Source organism: Megascapheus bottae, chromosome 28, assembly GCF_031878675.1.
Source record: "Megascapheus bottae isolate mThoBot1 chromosome 28, mThoBot2.hap1, whole genome shotgun sequence".
Classification (NCBI taxonomy): Eukaryota; Metazoa; Chordata; class Mammalia; order Rodentia; family Geomyidae; genus Megascapheus; species Megascapheus bottae.
Window position 1 is genome coordinate 1,772,401 of NC_143536.1, and position 8,488 is coordinate 1,780,888.

At 51.9% G+C, this 8,488-nt stretch overlaps 1 long non-coding RNA gene across 1 annotated transcript in view; it reads left to right on the forward strand.

Annotated features, from left to right (window-relative positions):
• Positions 1 to 7,086: 7,086 nt before the first annotated feature.
• Positions 7,087 to 8,488, forward strand: part of LOC150044930 (uncharacterized) — a 7,101-nt gene continuing 5,699 nt past the window's right edge. The window contains exons 1-3 of the long non-coding RNA XR_016532905.1: positions 7,087 to 7,209; positions 7,725 to 7,868; positions 8,206 to 8,488. The exon at positions 8,206 to 8,488 is cut by the window's right edge and continues 1,060 nt beyond it. This is a non-coding gene — a long non-coding RNA (uncharacterized LOC150044930). The remainder of the gene's footprint in view (positions 7,210 to 7,724; positions 7,869 to 8,205) is intronic.

Here is an 8,488-nt window from a genome sequence, read left to right on the forward strand (position 1 = left end):
CGTCACCTTCCCTACAGACCAGGCTCCCCAAACTACGGCTCCGGCAGCTGTCGGAAGCATGCAGGCCGACAACAGGGGTCCAGCCGTCTGTCGGATGAGAGCCTGAGATGTGTCCTAGCAGTTACCTTCACTCTGATGTGACAGATGTGTCATCAACATGGACACTGTTTATCTTCCACAGCAGGAACTGGAGAGCACGCCGAACCCTCGGCTCCTCGAGGTGAATTTGAACGGCAGCAGTGCGTCTTAGGTTCCAGGGGACAGTTTTCCTCTTCAGAACATGCTGCCCTGGGGATAATTAAGAGGTGACCTGGGATAGACCTGAGGGTTTATAATGCAGTCCTGTCTCCAGTTCTATTCCATGCTCTTCACGGTGTCCGTAAGTTAAGGACAATGGAGGAGGCGCCCCAAATCTTGCTTCTAATGCTTTGATGTAGATGTACAGGGATTTCTTTTTAGGGCTTGTTTTGTCAGTGCTTCCTAAACAGAGGCAGACCCCCCCACACACACAGGGGCGTTTGAGTGACGGCCAGTGGGAGGGAAGGCCAGACTGAGGAACGGAGCCTTCCACAGTCACGGGGAGGGGGACCTCTTCATAATTGCATTGACTCCTGCTTGGTGGCAGATGGGAATGTTCCATCATTACATTGCTCTATTGAGTAGGGAACGTCACATGCACTCGTACTTTATGTTACATTACACATGTTATATACTGCAACAACTATCACAAGTCTACACTGTGGCCAATGTGACGAATAATAAATCCTTTCTTCACGTATGTAATACATACGGAACATTAGACTATGTAATCAAGTGTATCATTCTCACGGAGGGTATTTTCCCTTCCCTTGGCACACGAGAAAGCAGAAGACACCGGACATCTCCTCGGGAATGAGGCTTGGTGCCTAGGTTCAAGGTGAGGACCTGGCATCATCGGGTGTGGTTGCCATGCCTGCTGGAAGGAAGTGGGCATCACGGTGTCAGCAAACTGCCTGGCTTAATTACTGCCAGATAGCAGCAATTCCTATCTGTGGGCAAGTATTCCCATTTTACTTCCTTGTGACCTTCGGTTTATGGCCATGAATAGTCCCTTTCTGTCGACTTTGAAGCACATCTTCCGGATAATATATTAGACACATCTTCCAGTCACATCTCCAGCTCTATTGATCCTCAAGGACTCTCACAGAAAGAGTATTGATTTCATGCTAGCAAATTTAGGGATGAGTTCCATTTTCTCTGTGTCCTTTCCCCAACTTTATCTTGTCTCCTTTCTTTTCTGTTCTTTCTCCTCTCCCTACAACTCATTCTGCAGCTTTTTAATCTTTCTACTGAACTGCAAACTCACCATGGCTGGTGACGGGAATAACGAGAGAAACCTACCCATCTACAGACGCTGAAGCATCCGCTCTGCCCACCTCTTGATGGGTAAATATAGACTAGTTTACATTAAGTATCAGCCTCAGGATAGGATTCCATTTAATGCAGAGTTCTTTGCCACGGCATGCCTGCACAAGACGATTATGATAAATACATAGTGCGGATGCTCTGAGCCAGCAGAAAATCCTCTGTTGAGAGCTCATCTATCACCTTCACTGTGGAGGAAAGAGAGTGGTTCCACAGCACGGGAGAGCCTCTGGACACTTTCCTCAAGAGCCCAGCCCCTGTGGGGTGCCAGGGAAAGCCACACCCCAAGCCAGGACCCCTCTGGAGCAGGGACAATCAACACCGAGCTTGGCATCCTAATACCAATGGGGCAGAGGAAAGAAAGCTGGGCCCCGGCCTGCGCTCCTCACAGCCAAAACTGGGGGAGCAACTGGGAATTCAAAGCAAAGGAACAGGCAGGAAAATGTCCTTTTCCCCAAGGACACGCCACTGCCTGTCGGGCAGTCAGTCCCTTCTTCTCCTTGTCCTGGCTCTTCCAGGAGGCCTGGGAGGGGGGCCACCGGCCCTCAGTCCCCTGCTCCTATCAGGTTAACATCAGCTACGGTGGCTGTGTTCTTGTCAGGACATGACTCTGGGGGAATTCAAGGAAACCTCTTAATAAGAGGCTTAAAGATTAGCATCAGGGGAAGAGGACTGCAGCCCCGATCTGGGTCAGAGCCCGAGGAAGCAATCGATGCCTCCTAATGCTGGCATCTAAGCCCAGGCTTAGCGCAGGCTCAAGTGATTTTCGGAAAGCCACGTCAGGAGGATTTCAGCTCCCCGAGGTCAAACCATCAGGCGACACTCGATACTTCAGATGTATCGGACGGAGGCCGTTTCAGATTTTCCTTGGGCTAAACCTCCCTACATGACGGTGACAGTGATCCACAAGCTAAGCGGTGGAGCAATGTCGCAGCCTCCATTCCGGAGGTCAAGCCCGCAGGCCGGCTGAGGAGAAGGCGGAAGGAAAGGGGGTGACCCGCAGGGGGCAGTGGGTGGGAGGAGGACAGGGAGGGGCGGAGGGCCCCCTGAGGAGCTGGCAAACAGTGAGGGCACAGGACCAAGAAGCAGGCGGCGTGGGGGGGAAGGGGGCGACGGTGGGGGGGGGGGCTGAGCCACTGGACAGGAGATGAGAGGGCTTAGAACGGGCAGCGGGGGATGAGGCTGATCAAGACTCAGTTGTTCGTTTTTCACTTCTGTATCGTCTGAAGAAGGCTTTAATTTCTTGTTAATCTGTGTTTATGAAGTCCACTTCAAAATCCTTCTGGAACGATCGCACCACCCGTTTAATCCACTGCTTTGGCCCCTCTCCCTGCAAACGAGGACTCTGCAGGCTCTCGGTGTGTGGGTTAAACTGCGGGTATCTCCTGTGGTTGGTGGTCGGTCGGGGAGGGGCTGGCGGGGGGAGGCTGAGCCCCTGGGGTCTGACCCGCAGGGTCTATATGTGGCTTCTGTGTCAGGTTAGTTTCTGGAGCCCTTGCAACGTTTCCTGCTCGGTGTCCCCACGCCCTCGCCCGTCCCGTCAGCCCCACTCCGCCCCGAAGGGTGACAGAACCGGACACTGTGGAAATGCTGTCCTGGACTGCCTGTGTCCACTTCCCTCATGCCTTTGCGGAGAATTTATCCGCTCTGTTAAATAATCAGCACCAGGTCTTTCATTTCCAATGCAGCTGTTAATAAATGCTAATTAAAGCCTTAATTGACTGTTTTATGATGGCTTCAGAAAATTGTTAAAATATTAATGCTATCAGATTTACTTTTTAGAATAATTTCATATTAACCACATAATAACTTGTCTGAGGTTTTTTTCCATAGCACTCCACTGATAATTAATTACAATGCCCATCTTTCTAATTGCAAATTAAGTACCTGCATATGCTGGAGAGTTTCTCATTAAAATGTTCCGAGGAAGTGATTTGATGTGGCGGGACACTCATTTGTTTATTCTTGTTGGGTTGTGCGTCCGTCAGCACATCTGCCCAGCCCAGAGGACTGTAGAAGGAAAAGAGGACCTTTCAGAAGTTTTACGGAAGGTGACCGAACGCTAGCTACAAACAAGTCCGAGCAAGGCGGGTCCTGGGGCCTTCTCTGAGTCCATGCCAACTCCACCCTCATTTTGAAGCTCAAGGATTCATGTTTTATCTTGGAAATTGCATCCTTTCTGCCTGCAAATCAACAACGCTAACTGGAAAGATAACACAACCGAACTGCCCTCTGTGCCCACCTCTGCCCATCTGACTTGACGACAAGAACTGAGTACACTGCTTTGACAACCTTGATAACCCAAACCCCAGGGGATGGGAGGTATACATGATTATCTGACCACATCCCTGACTCTGTTCTTCCACAAGGAATAAGCCACTTATAAACAGAATCCACAGAACTATAATACCGAGGCTTTTGAATAGCTGTTGTTTGTATTTGGTTATGGAAGAAGCAGATAAGAAGTAGACTAGAAGTAGACATGTTTGTTTAATGTAAAGGCGTGGTTGGCTACGGGGCCTCAGACACCCTAGGGCTGGCCCACTGCCCGGGTTGCTGTTTGATGACTACAGACGAGGACTAGGCTCAGCTTTTGTCTTGGAGATGCAAAGCTGGTAGATGTGAGGGTACCTCGTACCCTCACACAAAATCACTCCCTTGCTCACTGCTCGAGTCTCCAGTGCAATTCTCTGTGGAGGATTTGGCTGAGAGGACAGCAGTTTAATACCCAGATAATCTTTGCATTAATAACCTACGTTTCCGAAGACCCGGGGTCGTCCTGCACGGTACGGATGGCTCTAAGGAGTGTGAACACGCCCATCTTCTCACCTGGCTGGCTACACAGAGGACGCGAGCTTTGTGCAGGGAGAGAGCCTCTTTCTAGTCCGCATGGCTGATAGGTAAGTGGTCTTATTGTTGATAGAGTGGGAAGATCTGGTTTAGACACAGAGTAGAAAGAATTTTCTTTAAAACAACGTTGATGTCAACAAACTTTAAAGTAAGCTGCTAAGTAAGATGGCCAATTGTTTCCAGAAGGCACCATTATCTCATGTGGCTGAATTTGACAGCAGTGAGATTTGTTCTTTCCTGCTTTTCTTTTTCTTTTTTTTTAACAAGCTAAGTGTGAACACTGTTGAATATTTAGCTTACATAACTCTGAACTTAGAGAGGATGGAGACTGCTCACTTAATTGAACCTGTACTGGGGCATCAGACTAGAAAGAGACACATTGTTCAGAGCCCATCTTTTGCTCGTGAGCGGTAACAGCTTGCCATTGGGTTAAATTGGGGCTGTGGCTGGTAGGTAGAGCTAATGTGGACAAAAGGCTCTGCTGTGAGTGTCTGATAATGATTGTAAGAAATACCGCCCTTGTCTGGATCTGAATTCCATGACATCACAATTATTCAATAATAAGCCACATTATAGTCTAGTTAACTGCAGAGAAATTGCCTGGATATACGTAACCATGGTGTGCCACGTCCAGAGTGGTACCGGCTGGCACAGAAGCAGGCAGGCAAGCCCGGGTGACTAAAGCAATGGCTCAGCAATGGCTGAGAATTAAGCTTGGGGACGGAGGAGCCAGTGCTGCGCTCGGGTTTCCTTCCTCTCTGGATGTGCCGGGGTGAACGTGTCGCTTTGCAGCCCCGGGCTTCGGCTTCACCATGCTTACTTGAGGGGTAAAGGCGGCACTTACCTTGATGTTTGACCTTGCCATCATGAAAGACGGCGAGGGCTGAGTGTGTCTTTCTTGGCATCCTGAATGTTGGGCCCATGTCCCACAGGTGGTGGCTTTCTCCCGGCTCTTCCTGAATTTCCACGCACAGGTCACTCTTCGGGCCTCTGCTGCTGGCGGTTTGTGGTGGCTTCTGGCTTTGATGGAAGTCAAATGCCGACCTTGCTGTTTCCGTTCCAGGCCAGGATTGATGACCGTTTGCTACTTTTTGTTTCGGTTGAGATCTTTCTTCGTTCCTGACGAGCCAGCTCCCGTCCAGTGGCTGCTTCCGGTGGGCTGGGTTCAGTTCTTTCCCACTCCCCTCAGGTCCCGTTTCTAAGCCATTGCAGCTGCACAAGGAGTGAGATACAAAGACCATCTGCGCGCGACCACGGAAGCGTGTGGACGTCTTGCCTGCCTTCTCCATGGCGAACACTAACGAGCAGCGTGTCGTGAACTCAGATCCACGCCCACGAGACACCCTGCTCCAGAAACACAGGAGCCCTCCACGATGTGCCCTCGGCCGGCTCTTCCGCCATTCCCCGTGTGGCACCATGAAGGAAGCCGGGGTTTTCATTGTGGTGTATGGGATGGGGGGATGGACAGATTTCCTCCAGCCTTGGGATCCATGATGCTGAGAACCCAGCCGGGTTGTGCCTGCGTGTCGCTGGAGGGCCTCCGGGAAGATGGGTGCTGAGCTTGCACGTCTGGGCGGAACCTGGCAGTCTGCACGTCCAGCCACATCCAGGTCAATGGGCACATTTGTCTATGGAGGCATTAGCTGTGCTTCTCCATGAAAGATCTTCCCATTTTATCAGATTTAATGAAAAAAAAAAACCTCCAAGAGATGCAGATGTTTCCTGCCATGTCCTTTGGAGATAAAAATGGAAGGGCTGTTTTTAAGAGGCTCAGCCAATTTCTTCTGGGAAGATAGATTGCAGGCAGAGAATCTTATGTAAGTGTGCTAGTTTTGGTCCTTCAAAGCTCTGGCATGAGAGAGAGGAAAACAGAAGGAAAGGGGTAGGAAGGAAGAGAGGAAGGCAGGAAGAAAGAGGCAAATACATAGAAGAGAAGATAGAGGCACAAGGGAGAGAGAACCCAGGGCACAGAGACCCCAGGGAGGACATTAAAACAACGAGTGCTGCTCAAACCCCTGAAAACTCCTGGAGGTCCAATGAGCAGTAAAAGTGTTTACACACCCACGTGTACAAACTGCTGTCTGCCTGTGCTGTGTAAACGTGTGTGGAGACCAGACAGCAGTGAGCTGGGGCATGCCAAGACCGGAGGATGCACACGTGGCCAGGAAAAGTTTTGTGCCCAGCGCCCTCCCTGAGGAATGGGGACCAGAGAGCTGGAAACCCAGCAATCAATCCCTTTAAGCAGAGGGTACATAGATGGAGGAAGCAGGCAGAGAGCTCTGCGCACAGCCAGTGACGCTCCTTTTCTTGGTGTGAAGGTCAGACGGGCACATCCCGTGGGCATGGACGTCTGTCTCTATGGTCACAGGAAAAAGAGCCCGCCTCTCGCCTCCATTTCCCCTAGGCAGATCTTTTGACTCCCCCAGCACAGAATGGTCTCTTGGTTTCCGTCTATACTCTTCCTCTGCTCATGGAGGGGACTTTGGGAATTGTGCTCTTGTGTGTTTCGTCGTCCTTTCTCCAGCGCCGTCTCGTGATCTAGATAGGAAGGATGTCAGCCTTCCCCGAGGAAGCCTGGCTCATCAAAGCCTGTCTGCCCGGTGCTGGGTGCAGCTCACACGTGTGCCTGGGGTGTCGGAGGCTACAGTTATTGAAGGAAGGACCACTGCAGTAGATCAAGGGCAGATGAGGCCACGCCAACATCCAAGAAGAGAGATGGGGAAAATCAAAGCAGGGCCTCAGCAGCGCCGGGCTTGGCAGGCTGGCTGAGGGGCGGGGGCTTCGTCTCAGGGGCGTTTTGAGATCCATGGGAACGAGCTGGCACAATGAGAGCCTATTTTGGGGACAGCAGCTTCAGCTCACTCGGAAGAAAGGATTTGCAGGGTACAACGGAAGCAGACAGCTTGCTGAGGAGGAAAACTCCCTTCTCCCAGCGATCTAGAGCCAGGACCTCAGGTGAGGAGGGGTGAGCAGGCTGACAGGGTGGGAAGGCCAGTGAACAGAGCGTGGTGACCACACAGCGCGAGGCAGTGGAAAGAGAAATACGGGATGACTCGGAGTGTGGAGCGCCAGAGAATGGGACAGAGATGACGGCCTCCATGACGGCCACCGCTGGCATGTCCGGTGTCCACGCCTGGGTCACCTCTGCTGACCACGCCCCTCAGTCTGTGCCCAGCGCCAGCCTCTCCCCGTGGCCCGGCTCTGACCTGCTCCGTCAGAAGGCGGGGATGGCCGGTCCTCCCTTAGGAGTGCTGCGCGGAGCATCTGACCGCGAGGAAGAAGGCTCGTCATTCAGTTCTCCCAGGGTCCAGGTTCCCACCCGCAGGAGAGGAGGGCAGCCAAGGCAGTGGGCGGGAAGCTGCGCTCGCCCTGCCCCGCTGCCTCTCCAGAAACAAGCCAGCTTTCATTCCGGGGGCAAGGAGGTCTGCCTGCGACTCGCTCCTTGTCTACCTCATTTTACATGTTTGCAGGAGTCATCATGCCCAATGCCAGAGTCTTCAGATTCAAGACATGAGGGATGGGAGGTCAGGGAAAGGAAGAATTGTTCCACCACTGGGGTCTCACCCCTGCTCAGTGCTCACTGACCCGCTCCCCACACACAGTGACACTGGGAGGTAAGCTGGTGGCAGTGGGGTTAGCCAGTTGAGGGTGGGGTCGGGGATGGGGCCCCTCTGTGCCGGTGGCCTTCAGGGGAGCCACCTCTGCCCCTGCCCCTGCCCATGGGCTGTGGCCCGTTGTCATCTGGCAACCTGTGTAACAAATGTTAAATTTAAACCCAGACATATTCACTGGAGGCTTGAGGCAGAATGTCAAGATGACAAATGTGTTTTCAAAGACGGTTGCTTTGGAAATCCCTTCAAGTGGTGTCTGTCTGTAGGTCTGCAGCTCTCTGATTACACTGCCTGTCCTGTGCACAAAGATGACCTCTGCCTGTCCTCTGTTATCTTCCAGAATGCAAGGGAGCCTCCTCCTTCCTTCACTTAATTAATTTAGCTCAGACCGTGTATATTCTAATTCAAGTGGCAGTTTTCATAAATATTCATCCATCCCCAGCAAGTCTCCAGGGTCAGCAGGCCAGGGGCCAGGATGGAGAACGTGAATGTTTTCTCTTCCCTGGAGCAAATTCGCACGCATGAGTGAATGCATGAGCTTCCCTCTCCGCTCGTCTAAATTCCAGGACGACTGACTGAGGGCATCTGTCCACCACGTGCGGTCTGTTCACACCTGAATCCAC